At 37.9% G+C, this 18,694-nt stretch overlaps 1 long non-coding RNA gene across 2 annotated transcripts; it reads left to right on the top strand.

Moving 5' to 3' along the window:
• Positions 1-5,554: 5,554 nt before the first annotated feature.
• Positions 5,555-8,610, top strand: LOC131152531 (uncharacterized). Of its 2 annotated transcripts, XR_009136035.1 has the most exons (3): positions 5,555-5,713; positions 8,160-8,357; positions 8,518-8,610. It is a non-coding gene; the product is annotated as an uncharacterized LOC131152531 (long non-coding RNA). The 2 variants fall into 2 exon arrangements; XR_009136029.1 differs by lacking the exon at positions 8,518-8,610 and having other exon boundaries at positions 8,160-8,454.
• Positions 8,611-18,694: the final 10,084 nt, after the last annotated feature.

Below are 18,694 nucleotides of genomic sequence, written 5' to 3' on the forward strand. Positions count from 1 at the left end.
TTCCTAGTTTCCTGTCACCTCCTCTCTCTCTCCTGCTTACTTTTGGGCTTCCTTCTATCTTGGGCTGTGCTGGGCCCCGCATGCTTTCGTCATTAATAAGGTATTTTCATTTTAAAAATAAAATAAAAAATGAATTACTATTTTTTAAATAAATAAAAGTGAAAAGTTGGGCTGGGTCTGGGAGGTTCCTTGAATATGGAGCTGGCTTTGTGTAAGTGTGCAATGCTGCGTCTCGCCGCATTTGCCCCTGTGGTCCCCACCGAACCATCCGCCTACCGCTCCCTCCACCTCAGCCCCCCCCCACTTGCTCCTGCTCCTTCATCCGCTCACCCCCCGCCGCACCGAATCTCCGTGAACCGCCGTGAATTCCGCCGCTCATTTTCTGACACGTTGCACCTCAGCAGCACAAGCTCAGGGGAAATCATGGGACAGACGGTAGCGATAGCAGGTTGCCCGCCCATGTTGCCGCTTTCGTCTCTCTCCGCATCTTATTCCTATCGATTATCATCAACTTGGTTGAAAGAAAAAGAAAAATGGTCTGCTACCATGGTGGGCCCCACCTCGTCAAAAAATTTTCTATACATATATATATATATATATATATATATATATATATTTACTGCTCAGCATTTATTTACCCTTTGAATTGAAGGGGGAGAGTTCCAAACATTTTTGGGATGTTGAAGCTGTCTCGCCTCGAATAGATTAATGGTAAAATAATTTAAAATATTAATTATTGTTTAAGTATGAAATTCACAGACCAAGTTGTCCCCACAAAATAAATATATAGGAATTTATTTGAATTTTGGGAGTGGTCTATGGTAAAAATTGATGGCTAGGTCAAACCTACAAAATATGATTAAAAAAAGAAGAAGATGAATTTAATATTAACAAGATATCAAGAAATTTATTTAATTTTAGTTAGTAAAATTAAGTAGTTTTTAATCAAGTAGGATGAATGAGTTATAATGAAGCGATTAATATATAATCGAAAAACTAATTGATCTCATGTGTGTGTTAAGTTGAGAAGACAACATCAATTCTAATAAGGGATTAATTTATTTTGAGTTGGTGGTTTTTTTGAAATTAATTTCCTCTTATATTTGTATGATTGTCTTTTAAGATACTGTTGCATCTCCTTTTTCTTCTATTTCTTCTTTCTTCTCTCTCACCCCCCCCCCCCACCCGAGCGGCCCCCGGTGGCTATCTCTTTGCTCTTGTTTCTTCAAAAGTGTGATAAAGATGTAATCAAAATATATACTCTCATGGATTTTCTTTAGAAAATGTTAGACAATATACAATAACTATCTTATGTACAATAAATTATGAATAAAGATATGATATGCTTTTGACATTGATTTAACTATTGAATACATAGTTATAAATGTTAAAAGAATTGAGCAATTTGATGTTGATTACCCTTCTTTACTACTAAAATGTTCAAGGTTGGCTAGATATATCTTCTTACTAGTTGCTCCTTCCGTCTCCCATTGACGATCATATTTACTTTCAATGCTAAGTAGTTCGAATTACCAATATTTGTACACACACACACACACACACACACACACACACACACACACACTGTAATGACCCAGCCCTTAATACGGACTAGTATCGTTAACACAAATACAGAATATTTGTACTTGCTAAACATACATAGACCACCCTAAACAGGGACATACGAGTATAAATCATACATAATTTTGATGCAAATGTCGCGGAAAAACATAAACATCTATTGGGATTTCTACTAGACTTATACCAGAGTTTACCTGTCAAGTTTATAAGACATTTACCTAGCATGTATCCAATATTTACAATCCCCAACAATATTTCAACTAACGTTCAATACATTATCAAAACACTTACGTAAACTATACCCAAAAATACAACCTTCCGAATCTCTCTAGCTACTAGGACCGACGTCCTGATGGACCTAAAAAATAAGGTTAGATATGGGGTGAGACACTTCTTAGTAAGGAGGAAGAATATTACAATAGAGTGTCATTGTATATGCTTATTTTGATCAAATTCAATACATATAGTGCGAACATTTTCAATACTGTGTTGCAACAAGCATAATAAAGTAAATACCATAAATTTCTTCCATAAAAACCTTTAAATCATGTATATGAATATTAGAACAACGATCAGCTTGGTGTGACATAATTATGCCTATTTTCCCCGTGGCACGGGTTGTGCACTGATGACTCTAACATGTTCTGTTCGTGTAGACAATGCCGAGCATCTATTTTATAGTCTGACTACCTTCCCTAGTCTATTTTTTCACCAGTGATTACAAACTCTTGCTAGCCGACTATCTCATGTACTCACACTGATTCACATGTGTGATTGCACTGTACTTACTAGCTACAGAACCGAGCCCTAGGAGTATATTTCAACCCCCGCACTGGAGTATCTTTCAACCTCTTTTACTGAAGTCTCTTTAAACTTATTGGTAGCAAGCTGCGTTTCCATTAATCATATATATAATTTATAACAAAATATGATACCCTATGCAATTCCAATATTTTCACAAACTCATATATCCATATCTGGTATAAACCGGTACACACTCTCTCGGTTTACCCTTTTTGCATAATTAGCACGATGTATAATCGACACATGTTTTTCAACATTTTCTAGTATAATAATTTAGAACTTCGTTCCCATAATCCATATCAATAATATCAAATATTGACAAGTTCATTTCCATCCAAATGTCACACTAGTTTAAACAAAAATTCGCTATATAGTATATAATACAATAAACACCATTTAAATAATAAAAAAAAGGGATTCAAGTATCTCCTACATACATAATAATACAAATAAAGAAGTTTTGAAATATTTGGAGACCATATGCCAAAACCCATATTTTTACCAAAAATCGTAAAATCGTAAAACCAGCATTTTTACCTAGTGGAATTCAGCAAATGAATAGTCAAAACGTACATATCAATATAAACTTACTTTTTAGAGGATTGGTTTTATAAAAATACTGTTGTAAACAAATTTCCCTTACCTTAAATCCGAAACGAAATCACATATAAAACGGTCTAAACCGACAATCTGGGATCCTCGAAACCTAAAAATCACAGAACATAACTTCTCTAAAATATAGATTACTACACAACTTCCAAATCAAAAACAGAATCAGATCCTTACCTCGATTTTTGAAAAACCCAAAAATCCTTAAAATAATGATCCGATCTGCTAGAATTGTAGAGTTTCCTCTTCTAATCCTTGTAGGAACCTTCGTTTTTAGAAATGGACGTAGAACGACAAAGAATCTTAGAGAGATAGAGAGAAACCGCAGGTTAGAGAGACAGAGAGAGAGAGAGAGAGAGAGAGAGAGAGAGAGAGAGAGAGAGAGAGAGAGAGAGAGCTTTGGAAGAAACTTAGCCCTTAAGTAACTCAAAATGGATATTTATAGGACCTTTGACCAAGTCCAACTCGTCGACGAGTCCGCCACACAGCTCGTCGACGAGGCCATACCTTCGTTGCCGAGCCCTTTCTGGATATTTTTCTGACTCTCTAGGTATTCCCTTGTTGACGAGGCCTTGAATTTTGTTGACGAGGACTTAAGGGACTTCGTCGACGAGAAGGCTCCCCTCGTCGACGAACTTAGTAGAAATACTCCCTTTCTGATAATTTCTTATTTACTTCCTCATTTACGGGTTCGGGTCTCTACACACGCACACACACACACACACACAGATATATATGTTTAAAATATAATATTAACAACATATTACTCTTGGATGATGTTGTGAAATAAGGCCTCTTCCAACAATGCACAACAAAATAACAATATTGTTGTAAAGATCAAACATGCACTTGGGACAATCTAATTGGTGATAAACAAAATACATCCACAACCATAGCAGTATAAATAAAACAATAATAAAGGCAATGACACCAGGAATAACATGGTTTGACAAAACCTACATCCACATGAGCAACCGGTAAAACATTTCACTATGAAAATCAAAGATACACAATACAATTACATACAATGATCTTCTCTCCTTCTCTTACCCTCTCTCCTTACTATATACAACATATTCTATGTATATATAAGCCCTCTCGGAAGTTTCCCCCTGAAACCCAACTAAAATAACGTCCAACCAATTCAAAATTCAAAATCTGGGCAGTTTGTACCGAGCCAAGCCGTCGACAGTTTCAGATACCGAGAGTAAACTTTATGAAAACTTAGTCAAATAGTCGACGATTTTTCTAAAACCGTCAACAATTTTTATAAAATCGTCGACGGTTTCCCTCTACTCTGTTGCACATTGATTTCTTTCATGCTTTGTATGTGAGACATAATTCACAACAGATGAATTTTTTTCATGTGATTAAAATTTATCATAGAAATGAAAATTTATTTTTGTAAAATATAAATATATAAATCTTTACAACAAAATTTCTACATCTTACTTATAGTTATATAAAGGGCAAAAGACATTGACCCCCCATGAGGTTTGATATAAAAAGACAATGAATTCCTTGAGGTTTCAAAAATTTCAGGAACCTTTCTTGAGATTTCAAGAATTTCAAGGACTTTCCCTAAGATTTTCCAAAAATATACAAACCTCCCAATATATTTTACGAAAAGACAAATTTTTTTAGAGGAGTTCTATGTCTTTTTTAGCAAACTTGCAGGGGGGTATGTGACATTTTTGAAATCTTAGGATTGTCTCTATCTTTTTGTTAAACATTAGGGGAGGTAGGTATCTTTTGCTCCTATATAAATGGTATTCAAACACCTTAAGATTCTCATTTCATTTTCTAGAACACCTGTAGATCAATATTAGTTGAATAGTAAATTAACGTTGTAGACATCCTATTTTGCCCAGTTGTTATATAGAAAAATTCAGGTCTTTTTACCTCATTTTTATTTTAATTTGAGGCATTTTAGGTTGCTTTTATTTTAAAAAAAATGCAGTGGAGTGCCACCTAAAGTTTTTGCCTAGGCACGCTCTATCATTTCCATTCGTTCAACCTCATTGTCTTTGTTTGCCTGTCCATGCACTTGATTTTGTACAAAGTTTTATTTACATTTTTATTTTACAATTTTTTTAAAAAAAACAAAGAAAAAATATAAAAAAGAAAAAAAGAAGAAACAAAACAGAAATATAGCCTTGATGTCCTCAAACTTTGCGAGCTAACCTCCCAAGCACCTACACGCACAAAAACAGAAGCCCAAGTTAGTAAGGGCCCAACTGGGCTAAGTTTGGAGTTTAAGGCTCATAGTGAGCCTTTGCTGACTTTTAAAGCTCAAATGGGCTTAAGATTAAGGAACTATGCCCACTATGGGCCTATTTTTAGACCAAGCTCATTATTCCCATCAAAGTTGACTTGTCCCCCCCCCCCTGCACCAATCCCTTTCCTCCACCTGCTTCCCTTGGAGTTATAAAAACCCAACAAGCTTTCAGAGCCTACTTCTTCCATATTTCCCCTTACCAGCTCCCAGGGAAATCCAAAGCTGATTGGAGTCTGCCCCTCCCCCCCCCCCCCTTTATTTTTGGCCTATAAATAGAAACGATTTGAGAGAGAAAAGGAGGAGACCACTTGACTAAGAAAAAGGGAGATAAGAGAGGGTGAACTTTGTTGAGGCAGAGAGGAGGAGCAAAACAAAAAATAAGGAGTTGGGAAGAAGAAGAAGAAGAAGCAACATTGAAGGAGGAGGATAAAGAGACTAGAGGTTAGTTTCCCCTTAACTCTATTTCATTTTTTGTTTGAGTTTGCGGATCAGTTCAATAGCATTTTAAAGGAAGAGGGGTTTTAATTTTTTAAGTTGTTAAATTGTTGGTTTGATGTCAAATTTCTCCCCCAAAACCCTTTAAAACCTCGTGCAAAGTCCCCAAAATATCTTAAACGGAATCCCAAAAATCCCAAATTTAGAACTCCTAAAATCCCCAAATAGAACCCCCCCTCAAATCCTAATTCCAAAACCCCTAAAATCCCTAAATAGAACACCCCCCCCCCCCCAATGTCAATTTCAGACCCCCTAAAATCTCTAAATAGAACCTGCCCACCTCAAATTAATCCTAATTTTAGAACGCTTAAAATCCCAAAACTAGAATCCCATAAAGTGTCAAAACCAAAAACTATAAAGTCCTAACTAAGAATAAAAAATCCCACTCGAATTCCCCAATTTTTAGCCCCAAAATTCCCCAAAATTGGACAAAAAAAAACCTACCAAATTTTTTGTAATTAGGTGTAATCCCGAGAGGGGGGGGGGGTATTGGGTATTTTAAAATTTCTAAGTCTTTAAGTTCTAATATTAAAAAGCCACAAACACACAACCACAAGTTTGGAGATACACAAATTTTAGTATTACACAACCTAATAGATTCAAGCTATGTATTCCACAACCAATCAGTATTTTCCAATCAATTACAAGTACATGAAATATTTAAGACATACACAATAGGCATATATGAAATTAATAATCACACATAGGCAGAAATAAAAATGAGATAAGGGAAGAGAGATGCACACTCCATATTTTACGAGGTTCGGCCAACTCGGTCTACGTACTCGTCTTGGGAAAGATGCGTAGCTTCTTCCTCCCCGGTTCACATTCCGAACCGTAAATACAATAGATAAAATTTTTTGGATACACTCAGATTGCTTCTCAACAAGCTAATGTGTACAAGTGAAATCCTAAACAATCTCACAAGATATAACTTGAAGCTCAATGGAGTAAACATGTTGATCTCAATATGATTTTTGTAATAAAAGAATATATGGTCTTTGTATAAAGATATGTATGGCGAGTTTCTCAAAAGATGTAAACCCAATACGACATGTCTTCAAAAAAAAAATAATTTTTCAAATAATATGTGCGTTGGAGATCTAGGGTTTGCTCTCAAATAGCTTTTGTAAAAACAAGAGAATATGAAATCTTTGAATAAAATTATGAAAGTGAATGCTTCAAAGATTTAGGCCCTAGTATAACCTTTTTCCCAAAAGATTTATCAAAAAATGAATATATGGAAAAACTAGGATTCTTGCTCTCAATAAAATATTAAATATTAGAGTATGAGAGAAGAAAAAACTTTTGAGATGAAGATTGAATGCCCAAAGAAGATACTTGTTTATCAAACCTCAATACCAAAGATACTTGTAATGTAAGAACTCGACCCGTGAGATATGGAATAAATAAATAAGAAAAGGGGTAAAGCATTAATTTGAGTAGGTTTCGTCGATGAAGCATGTGTTTTCATCAACGAAGGCCTTTCTATTGTTCGGTGAAGAAATGCAGAGGTTTTTCGGTGAGGAGAAGCCGAAAGATGTTGGGAAATCCTGAAACCTCGTTCTCATCGACGAGGCCACCGCGACGTTGACGAATTTCCTTCGTTGGCTCATCGATGAAGACGCCGCCTCATCGACGAGGTTGGCTGGGTCATGGGTGTTCTATAAATATCCATTTCCTTTGCTTCTTGGCTAAGTTATCAAAATTCTCTCTCTAGAACTCGAAGCTCCACTCTTTCTCTCTCTAGATTTCTTTTTCGTTCGTCGTTAGACTCGACGATCTAACATTACTGCGAGGATCAAGGAATGAATCTCTACGTGTTTTATGGAACAAATATTCATTTTGAGGTCTTCGGGGTTTGACCCAAAAATCGAGGTAAGGTTTGGTTTTCATTTCTATTTTGGTAGATTTGTAGAGAGTAAGATTGTAAGTGATTATCGTACTGTAATTTATAGGTTTTGGGAACTTGGTTCACTGTTTAGGAACCGTAGAGTTTGCGTTTGGATTTTCAAGGAAAGGTAAGGGGATTCTGTTTATATCGATTTTTTTTGAAATCAGATTCAGTAGAACTATAGTTCAGTTCCTGTGTATGTTTTGGCTAATTATTTGGAAAAATCTAACGGGTAAAAAATTATGGGATTTTCACGTTACAGTTTTGGGAAAAAGGGGGCGTTGGGTTGCATCTCTGGTTTTGTTGGAAAACCGTGGATATATTGTTGAGTATATTGTGTTATGGAGATTACCTTGCCTTGACTTGTTTTAAACTGTATTATGAAAATCATGATTTTGTGATTACCAAATAAGTGTGGAATGAACTATTATATGAATATGCATTGAGTTGTGATATACTGAAATGAGATATAGGAATGTATGTTTTGAATTGTTCCAGGTTGTGAAAGAGTGTCCGGCTCTATATCTGAGGGTGTGAAATATTGCCTCTTACCAGCTGATCACCGAAGGGTGTGGATCCACCAGATGTACCGGTACGATGCAATGGGAGCCTGGGCTACGCTATGTGTTGGGAACGCTGTGTAATGCAGGCCAGCTTCCTGCCAAAGAGCGTGACGACACTGGGTTGATTGATCATGTGTGTGTTGAGAATTAGACTGGAACTGTATTTTGGAAATATTGGAACTGAACCGTGTTATATTTTATGTCATGATAACACTCATATGCCACACACCGATATAACCTGAATGTGCCTTACTAAAATATTTCTCACCCCTATCATACGTATATGTTTTCAGGTCCTTCGAGTAACTGAAACTAGCGTCCTAGTGTTGGGAGCGTGGTGGTCGGTACTACGTAGAGTACTTGTGTAAGTACTTGAACTATAAGTGGGTTGTCGTTTTGGGTATTGTTGGCACCTGGGTTATGTTTTGTGATATGGAACCTAGACTCTGTTTGTATATACTCTGGTATGGTATGATGTATGTATGGAATGAATTTTTTCGCTGTGTATATGTCATATATGTGAATGTGTATAGGGTGTACAGAAACCCAATGGGGTTGGACCCTCATTCATTATAGTATCATGTGTATTTTGTATGATATAGAGACATGTTAGGTTACTACATCACACCTTGGAGTCCATTGCCAGGTTCGAGGCATGACAGCTTGGTATCAGAGCTATCCAAGTTGCTAGGTCTTGTAGACTTGGTTAGGCATTAATGTGTGTATATACCAGAGTATAGGTTGTCGTGAATGGGTAGAGTAGGTCGAGGGTTGTCTTGTAGCTAGACAAGGATACGTTGATGGTATTCTGTGTTTTTCCTGGAATGACGATTTCAGTAAAACTACGGCAAACCATTGATGGTTTCGTGTCGATGTGATAGGACATACCTGGACTCGTGAGATTGGTAGTTAACATGATTAGATGTCAATGATTGTGTAAACTGTATATGATGTAAGAATTCTAACCAATTCCTATTCTATTTTCAGAATGGAGCCCAATGATAACAACTTGGATAGTGGCCCTGAGGGGACTTCGGGCGATGAGTCTCCTTCTATGCCTCGAGGGTTGATGAGGCATGTTATGCGGGAGATCGGACAGAGTGTTAGGAGACATGAACGTTCCCTATTGCTGTGGGGTGTACCATCGAGAGGTTCACACGTATGCACCCTCCAACATTTTCAGGAGGACCCAATCCAATGATAGCAAAGGACTGGTTCAAGAAGACTGAAAGGATTCAAGAGGTCCTACACTGCACAAATAAGCAGAGAGTCCTTTACGCTACCTTCCAACTATCTCGGGAGGTTAGGCGATGGTGGACTGCGGTGAGTTTGTTGGAGAAGCAAAGAACAGGTCTAATGGAGATGACGTGGGGCCGCTTCAAGGAAGTGTTCTTTGAGAGATAATTTTCGGCCTCCACATGCGATGCTAAGGTGGATGAGTTCTCTGTTCTGACATAAGGAGATATGACGGTATAGGGGTATGCAACTCGGTATATAGAGCTATCCCATTTCGCACCGTTCTTGATCTCGAATGAGTACGAGAAGACTCAAAGATTCGAGAAGGGCCTGAGGAAAGACATCCACATATTAGTGTGTATATTGTAGATCCGTGAGTTTTCCATTTTTGTGGATAAGGCCACTGTGATCGAGACCGGAATCCTGGAGGATGAGGTGGATCAGGAACTGAAGAAAGGCTACTGTCATGAGGTTCTCATTAGGGATCATGGAAGAAGAGGAACAATGGCTCGTGCTACCACCAGAATACTGAGCCTCAGGGTTCTTAGGTGGACTAGTCGCGTGATCGTTGTATCAGGTGCCACAGATGGCATAACAGTGAGTGCCAATCATTTGGGAGTAACTGTTATAGTTGTGGCAAATCAGGCCACATGGCTCGTGACTACCGCGCACCGAAGAGAGACACGCCTGCATCTAGTGTGAACCGGTGTAGCAATCAGATATCTTGAGGAACCATCCAGGAAAACACAGCTCCGGTGAGGGTATATTCCCTTACTCCAGCGGATGCTGACCATGCGAGGAATGTAGTGACAGGTACCTTGTTATTGCTTTCAAATAGAGTTGTTGTTTTATTTGATTCGGGTGCAACCCATTCTTTTGTATCTGTGAGCTTTAAAAAACTATGTGGGGTTTAGACCCAAATTATGAATAAGGGGTTATCTATAACTACACCATCTAGGAGTGTAACGTCCTGTAGGAGGATGTTAGGAGGCTGCCTGGTGAAAATTCAGGGAAGGCTGTTACCAACGAATCTTGTGGTGTACGATATGTCTGGTTTTGACGTCATACTGGGGATGCATTGGTTATCCTCCAGTTATGTTGTGATCGACTTTCGTGGAAAGAGAGTAGTGTTTAGACCTCCTGGGGAATAGGAGTATGAGTTTATAGGATCTTGTGTGAGTTTGACGCCACAGATTCTATCGGCATTACAGGCAAGAAGATTACTCTTGGACGGATGTCAAGGATACCTAGCTTGCATGAAGGAACCACTGTGGGATGAGTTAAAGCTCGAGGATATTCGAGTGGTTAATGAGTTCTCAGATCTGTTTCTAGAAGACTTACCCAGTTTACCTTCGGATCGTGAGGTGGAGTTTGCGATAGAGTTGCTACCTGGCAAGACACCGATCTCTAAAGCTCCATGCTAGATGGCTCTAGCAAAACTTCAGAAGTTGAAGGAGCAATTGCAGGAATTACTGGACAAGGGCTTTATATGACCTACAGTTTTTCCCTAGGGAGCTCCAGTTTTTTTCGTGAAGAAGAAGGACGGGTTGATGCGCATGTACATTGATTATCGTGCGATTAACAAGGTGATTGTGAAAAGCCGTTACTCGTTGCCTCGTATTGATGATCTCTTTGACCAACTACAGGGGATGCAAATCTTTTCGAAGATCGACCTACGGTCAGGGTATCATTAGGTGAGGGTTAGATTTGAGGATGTTATGAAGACTGCCTTTTGAACCAGATATGGCCACTACGAGTTCTTAGTTATGCCTTTCGGGTTGACTAATGCTCCAGCAGTGTTCATGCATCTGATGAACAGGGTTTTCCATGAGTACCTGGACTAGTTTGTAGTGGTGTTTATCGACGACATTCTAGTATACTCGAGGAGTCCGAAAGAGCATGAAAACCATCTGAGGTTGGTGCTACAGGTTTTGCGAGAGAGGAAGCTATATGCCAAGATGAAGAAATGTGGGTTCTAGTTGAATTAGGTCACGTTTTTAGGCCATGTGGTATCTAAGGGTGATATCTTAGTTGATCCTAGCAAGGTTGAAGTTGTGGTCGACTGGGTGAGACCAAAGAGTGTGCAGGAGGTTTGGAGTTTCCTAGGACTGGCAGTTTATTATTGTCGGTTCATGAAGGGATTCTTTAAGTTGTCTGGGCCTCTGATACGATTAACTAGGAAGGGGGTGAAGTTTGATTGGATCAATGATTATGAGCAGCGTTTCTAGGAGTTGAAACACCGACTAGTTACTGCTCTGGTCTTGACCATTCCTTCTGGGGATGACAGTTTTGTAATCTATAGCGATGCATCTCTGAAGGATTTGGGATGTGTATTTATGCAACGGGATAAGATAATAGCTAATGTTTCTCGAAAACTCAAGGAATACAAGAAGAATTACCCTACATATGATCTGTAATTGGCTGCGTTAGTTTATGCACTAAAGATCTGGCGACACTACCTGTATGGTGTTTAGTGCGAAATTTTCACTGACCATAAAAGCCTTAAGTACTTTTTTACGCAAAAGGAGTTGAACATGAGGCAGCAGAGGTGGCTTGAGCTGATCAAAGATTATGATTACATCATCAGTTATCACCTGGAGAAAATTAACGTGGTAGCTGATGTGTTGAGTCGAAAGTCGGAGCATGCGGCAGTATCTGCAGTTGTAGCTCAGCATTATACCAGACGGGATCTGGAAAGCCTTGGCATAGAGTTTGTGGCCGGTGATCATCAGGCTTTTGTTGCTAGCTTGGTGATCCAGCTGACTTTGTTTTAGCGTATTAAAGCTGTGTAGGCTAGTGATGCGAAGTTAGTTGAGACTGTAGAGAAAGTGCAGCAGTGGTTGGTTGCGGATTTTAACATCTCTGAGGGAGGTGTGTTAAGGTTTGGAGCTAGGTTATGTGTTCCAATGATGACAAGATCCGAAGGATGATTTTGGAGGAAACACATCGTTCTTTGTATACGGTACATCTTGGTAGCACGAAGATGTATCAAGATTTGCGCGAGACCTTCTGGTGGAGTGGTATAAAAAGGGAGATTGCTCAGTTTGTGGAGCAGTGTTTGACATGTCAGCAGGTGAAAGCTGAACATCAGAGGCCGGTAGGGCCGTTACAGCCCTTAGCTATTCTAGAGTGGAAATGAGAGCACATTTACATGGACTTTGTTACCAGATTGCTGCCAGCGCTTCATAGGCAGAATGCCATTTGGGTAATCGTGGACAGGTTGATGAAATTTGCTCACTTTGTATTGATGAAGGTTAGCTACCCTTTGAGTAGGCTAGCAGACTTGTACGTGCATGAGATAGTCATAATGCACGGGGTATTAGTATCCACTGTGTCAGATCAAGACCCAAGGTTTACCTCTCGATTCTGGAAGAGCTTGCAAGAAGAAATGGAGACGAAACTTACTTTCAGTACAACGTTCCACCCCCAGACTGATGAAAATTCATAAAGAACAATACAGATCTTAGAGGATATGTTACGGGCTTGCGTGTTTGATTTCGGTGGTGGTTGGATGCAGTTTCTGTCACTAGTAGAGTTTGCCTATAACAATAGCTTCTAGGCTAGTATCAGGATGGTACCGTTTGAGGCTTTGTATGTTTTGAGGTGTCGGTCTCCTCTATATTGGGATGAGGTTGGTGAACATCAGGTTTTAGGACCTGAGCTTGTGCTGCATGCATCTGAGAAGGTGGGTTTGATCCGGGATAGGATTAAATCGGCTTAGAATTGGCAGAAGAGTTATGCGGATGTTCGCCACTGTGAGTTGGAATTTAAGGTGGTTGGTAAGATAGTCTTGAGAATCGCTTCGATAAAAGGGGTGATGAGATTCGGGAAGAAGGGCAAGCTGAGCCCGATGTATATTAAAACTGATACATGATTTCATTTCATAAAACTTGTCTAAATACTGTCATATCATAATTTTGTCTGTATAAAATCTGACATATCATATTTCTGTATAAAATTGTCATTTCATACTGATCTCAGCATAAAGCCAGCTGAACTGTCATTTCATATTGATCTTGGCATAAAGCTAGCTGAACTGTCATTTCATACTGATCTCGACGTAAAGCCGGTTGAACTATCGTATCATATTTCTGTATAAATCTATAATTTGTTGTATATTTTCATGAGATATTCTAACAAATTTTTTTTATATAGTAACATATTCATTACTTATGCCATATAATTTGTGTGATAATTCATAATATAATAATTTGTTTCGAAAAAATATATTTTTCTGAGGAATGAACGCATAATCATCTCTAGGATTTACTTAAACCCAAAATACTTGGTTTTCCAAAAACATACATATAACAATAATTCTAAATTGCCATTTCCACATGCTTGAATACTTAGAAAATCATGTATATTATTTCTGTAATCATATACTACAATTTAATTGGTTAAAATTTCAAAAATTAATTGACATAATCTATTCCCCTCACCTTATCACAGGAGTGGTGCCTAGGATCCCTAAATAACAACTATGCTCTGGTTAAATTGCAAAGAATCGAAACTGGGATCCTGAAATTGTGTTTATCCTTTGATTCAGGCTGAAATTGGGAGATAATTTGAAGAGAGAGAGAGAGAGTGTGTGTGTGTGTAACGACGCGAAGAATAATGTTATTTAAATAATAAAGAGAAAGGAAAATGGGAACAGGAACAGAAGAGGCAGCAGACTTCGTCGACACACACTTTGCGTTCATCGATGACATTGCATTTTGGATATAATAACCCAAGATATTTTTTCAGGCCTCGTCGACGAACACAGAGGTTTCATCAACGAGGGTTCTTCAGGACCTCGTCGATGAGGTCCCGTCTCGTCGACGAGAAGATATCGAGAGAGGATTTTTGGGAAATCTGAAATTCGTTGACAAGGGTGCAGATTCATCGACAAAATTTTTACAGGATTCGTCGACGAGGTGACGTGGCTTGTCGACGAATCCCGCAGTATAAATAGCCCTAAATTCAATTTAATCACAGAAAGATCAATGCAACTTCCTCTCTCTCTCTCTCTCTCTCTCTCCTACGACCTCTCCTCCATCTCTCTTCGATTTCGGCTCCGTTAGTCGCCGGATCGACTGTTTGAGGCCACCACGACGCTCCTGACGAAGTTCTCACCAAGTTTATTGGAGTAGATCGTCAGTGGAATCAAGTTGAATTTCTTCATAGAATTAGGGTAAGGTCTTTTAGTCATTTTTTGACCTTCTGTCAGTTGTAGGAAATGAAGTAGGCAAAGAAATAATGATATTTTGTTCTGACGAATGTTATTTTCAGGGTGTTGAGTGGTAAACCTTGCGGGTGATAGACCAATATACCATAAGGGCTTTCCAGTAGTCAGGTAAGGGAAACATGCTATGCTAGGAAACTCTTTTATGATTTTAGCATGAATTATATATTTTTATCAAATTATTATTTAGATTATATATATTACAGCTTCCAAAACTTGATAATATTAGTATGTATTTGTGTGGCTTGAGTCGATAACAGAAACAATACTATATTTATAGAATTTATGAAAACCATGTTTATAGTCATTAACAGAAATACCATGATATTTGCATGATATAGAATGACGAATTTTTCAGTGAACAGTATACTCAAAAATATGCATTTTCAGTAATTATAGAACAACATGTTTATCAGTACCATAATGCCTCAATATATAGATATTTAGACAGCAGTTCAGTTATACAGAAAATAGATTTTCAGTCAGTTTATTTAGAATTTCAGATAAATTCTATGGGGTCATGTCATGGTTATTTTAAAAACCACAGTAAAAACAGTATAATATAGATATCAGTTACCTATATAGTATGAAACCCTGATGGATCAGACAACAGAGCACGGTACCGTAGCTACAAATATTTAGTTCAGAGTGCAACCACTTTACTCAGATAGTCAGTGGTATGAGGTCGATCTTGCCCACGTCGGGACAGGCTCTCCATCAGATATGGATTAAGGGGGCCGATCAGACTGTCGGAGTTCAGTTGACTTACCCTAGTCGGCCAGTCAGGATAGGTCCCGCCTTCGGGCCGCACAACCCTGTCATGAGAGGTTAAATCATGACATACAGCCATCTAGGGAAATTTTCTCAGATATTATAAGTATAAGTAGATTTTTCAGAAATAGTAGTATTAATATGAAAAGTAGTTTCATATAGATTGGCATGTTAAATAATATAGTTAATGGTTTAATTATATGTTATGTAATATTAGCATTTTCAGATTCAATTATTCATACTATTCCTAAATTAGATTATTTTTACCAAACTATAGCTCAGTGGCCACACACTAGTAATAGCATGTTTCGCCTTACTAAGCGTTGGCTCATCCCAGTGTTGAATTATTTTTTTTCAGGTAAACCAGCTTGGCGAGCAGAGTAGGCTCGCTGGTAGAGGGGCTGTTGTACTGCCCTTTTTGAGAGTGATTATCATTTTTGAGTGACATGTTTTTGTAAACCCTTGGAATTAGTAAGGGTAGTTTTTAGAGAACAATGATGTTTGTATATTATGGGATGATTTGACGCTCTGGTATTGTATTATATGTGGATATACTGTATATGATTGACCTTCCGCTGTTTAGGTTATTGTTGGATATTAAAATAGGAGAAAAAGATCTTATTTTATTAGCAGGTCGTTTTAGAGAGTGTGTCACAATCTAGAGAGATAAAGTGAGGAGAAAGTGAAATTTTCAAGAAAAATGAGTTAGGATCTATAGATATAGGCTGCTGTCCCTAGTGAAAACCGTCGACGGTTTGGTCTTTAACTAAACCTTTTTTTTTTTATCGTTTTACCTTTATTGAGCCTCGATAATTCAAAACCGTTGACGTTTTCTCTGAGCTAGCGAAACCATCAATGGTTTTGTCCTACACCAAACCGATTTTCCTCCTTTTTCTTTATTATTATTTTCCTAGGTCTTTACGAGAATACCCCTTCTCATTAGCCAACTATTCAACAACCTTGAATCGTCAAAAAATAACACAAAATAGCAAACTTGTTGACGTACAATGAATACTCTTAGTTAGAGCTGATTTTTACAAGTCAAAAGCACAATATACTTAAGCAAATAATCAATATAAAGAGATGAAGCTCAAAGTTAATATCACTAGGTTTCTTTATATTTGAAAAATCTAAGTTAGTGCACAAGAACCTCAAACTTTAATTCAGCAAATACTCAGCAATAGCTTGTCAGCAAATATTTAGGAAGAACTCTTTCAAAGTATGAGAATTAGATCAATAGCTAATTGCTTGTAATTGTTGGTGTGTGTCATCCCTGGGTTTAGTATGTATTTATAGATAGAAAAAGTAATATTTCGTGTTCCCCAGGTTTACTTGCAGTATTCCCCAAGTTTTTACCAAGTTTGGTGGTAAAGAAATAAAATTTGAAAACTTTCTCTCGCTTTTAAAATACGACAATCAGTCGAATGTGTATATGGGTCAGTTGCATGTTCCCTTTGAAATCAACGTATTTTTCAAACACAGAAGGATGTCAGTTGCCTGTGCCCTAAGGGTCAGTCTCCTGTGCCTATTCTGTCTGTTCAGTTATAACAACATATAAATCATCAGTCACCTGGGATGACTTGTTAGTTGCCTGGCTTGTTTCTGTTTGTCAATTTATTTAGCATTAAATATATCAGTCGCCTGGAATTTCAAAACATGTGCTTTTGACAAATTAGTTTCCAAAACCTTTTTAGCTTTCATATATGCTTGGCATATTAATTTGATACTTTTGAAAATATATTTTCCAGGGTTTTCAAAATTAGGTCTCTAAGTCAATATTGAATCCTAAGAGTTTCAAACACTTATATCGAAAATATGCAAAGTATTTACATGAGACTTTCAAACGACTATGACAGCTCTATTCACTAAGTCTTCACATATAGCTTCTTTTCTTAATTTATCGCTTGACTTCAAGTTTCGATAGTCTGTAGCTTCATAAAATCTTGTAGCATTAAGTTTGAGCTTTTCAACAGACTTTATCAAGCACTTGTTCTTGATCTAAATTACTTTGAGTTACTTGAACTTGAACACTTGAGTCCTGAATCAACACTTAACCAAACATGTTATATTCCTTTGATTTGTTATCATCAAAATAAGATTCTAAGCCTTATGAGGCCAACAAATATGCATCATATCCCTCATGACTTGTAGCTTTAATTCTAAGCTTCATTCGATCTCTTCAATCACGTTACTTTGTAAGATACTTGATTCCTAAAACTTAACCAGAAAGCACACTTAGTAACCTTAATTTGTTATCATAAAAACAAGATTAAACCTTATTAAACCAACAGAAATGTGGTGAGATGCATGACTTTTGGAAAAATCTAGGGCTTTATGTAGTGGCTCGAAAAATAATGTCATTCAAATAATTAAGAGGGAGAGAAATGGAAGTAGTAGCAGAAGGAGACAGTAGACTTCTTCGACGAACGCTTTGTGTTCGTTGACGACATTGCAACTTTGGATATAATAACCCTAGAAATTTTCCAAGCACTAGTCGACGAATACGGGGGTTTCGTTGATGCGGGTTCTTCAGGACCTCGTTGACGAGGACCTGTCTTGTCAACGAGAAGATACTGAGAAAAGATTATTGGGATGTCTGAAATTTTTCGACGAGGGGGCAGATTCATCGATGAACTTTCTATAGGACTCGTCGACGAGGTGATGTGGCTCGTTGACGAATCTAGCAGTATAAATAGCCCTAAGCTCAGTTAATCGCAGAAAAAACGACGGCAAACCTTCTCCTCTCTTTCTCTCTCCTACGGCCTCCCCTCCATCTATCTTCGATTTCGTCCCCATCAGTTGTCGGATCGACGATCTGAGGCCACCACGACGCTCCTGGCGGAGTTCTTTTCAAGTCTGTTGGGGCGGATCGTCGGTGGGATTGAGTCGAGTTTTCCCTAGAATCATGGTAAGGTATTTTATTCAGATTTTGATCTTTTGGCAGTTGTAGGAAATGATGTAGGCCAGGAAATATTGATATTTGGTTATAACAAATGTGGTTTTCAAGGTGTGGAATAGGAAGCCCTATGGGTGTAGGACCAATATACGATAGGGGCTTTTCGACAGTTTGGTAAGGGAAACATGTTATGCTAGGAAAACCTAGTATGATTTCAGTATGAAGTTTATGTTTTACCAAATTATTATTTAAAGCATAAATTTATGCAATTTATTATTGACGTTAAAATATTTTAAATTATGGTGTGGCATGAGAGTATGAAAACAGGACAGAAACATGT

This window comes from Malania oleifera, chromosome 1 (genome assembly GCF_029873635.1).
Source record: "Malania oleifera isolate guangnan ecotype guangnan chromosome 1, ASM2987363v1, whole genome shotgun sequence".
Lineage (NCBI taxonomy): Eukaryota > Viridiplantae > Streptophyta > Magnoliopsida > Santalales > Ximeniaceae > Malania > Malania oleifera.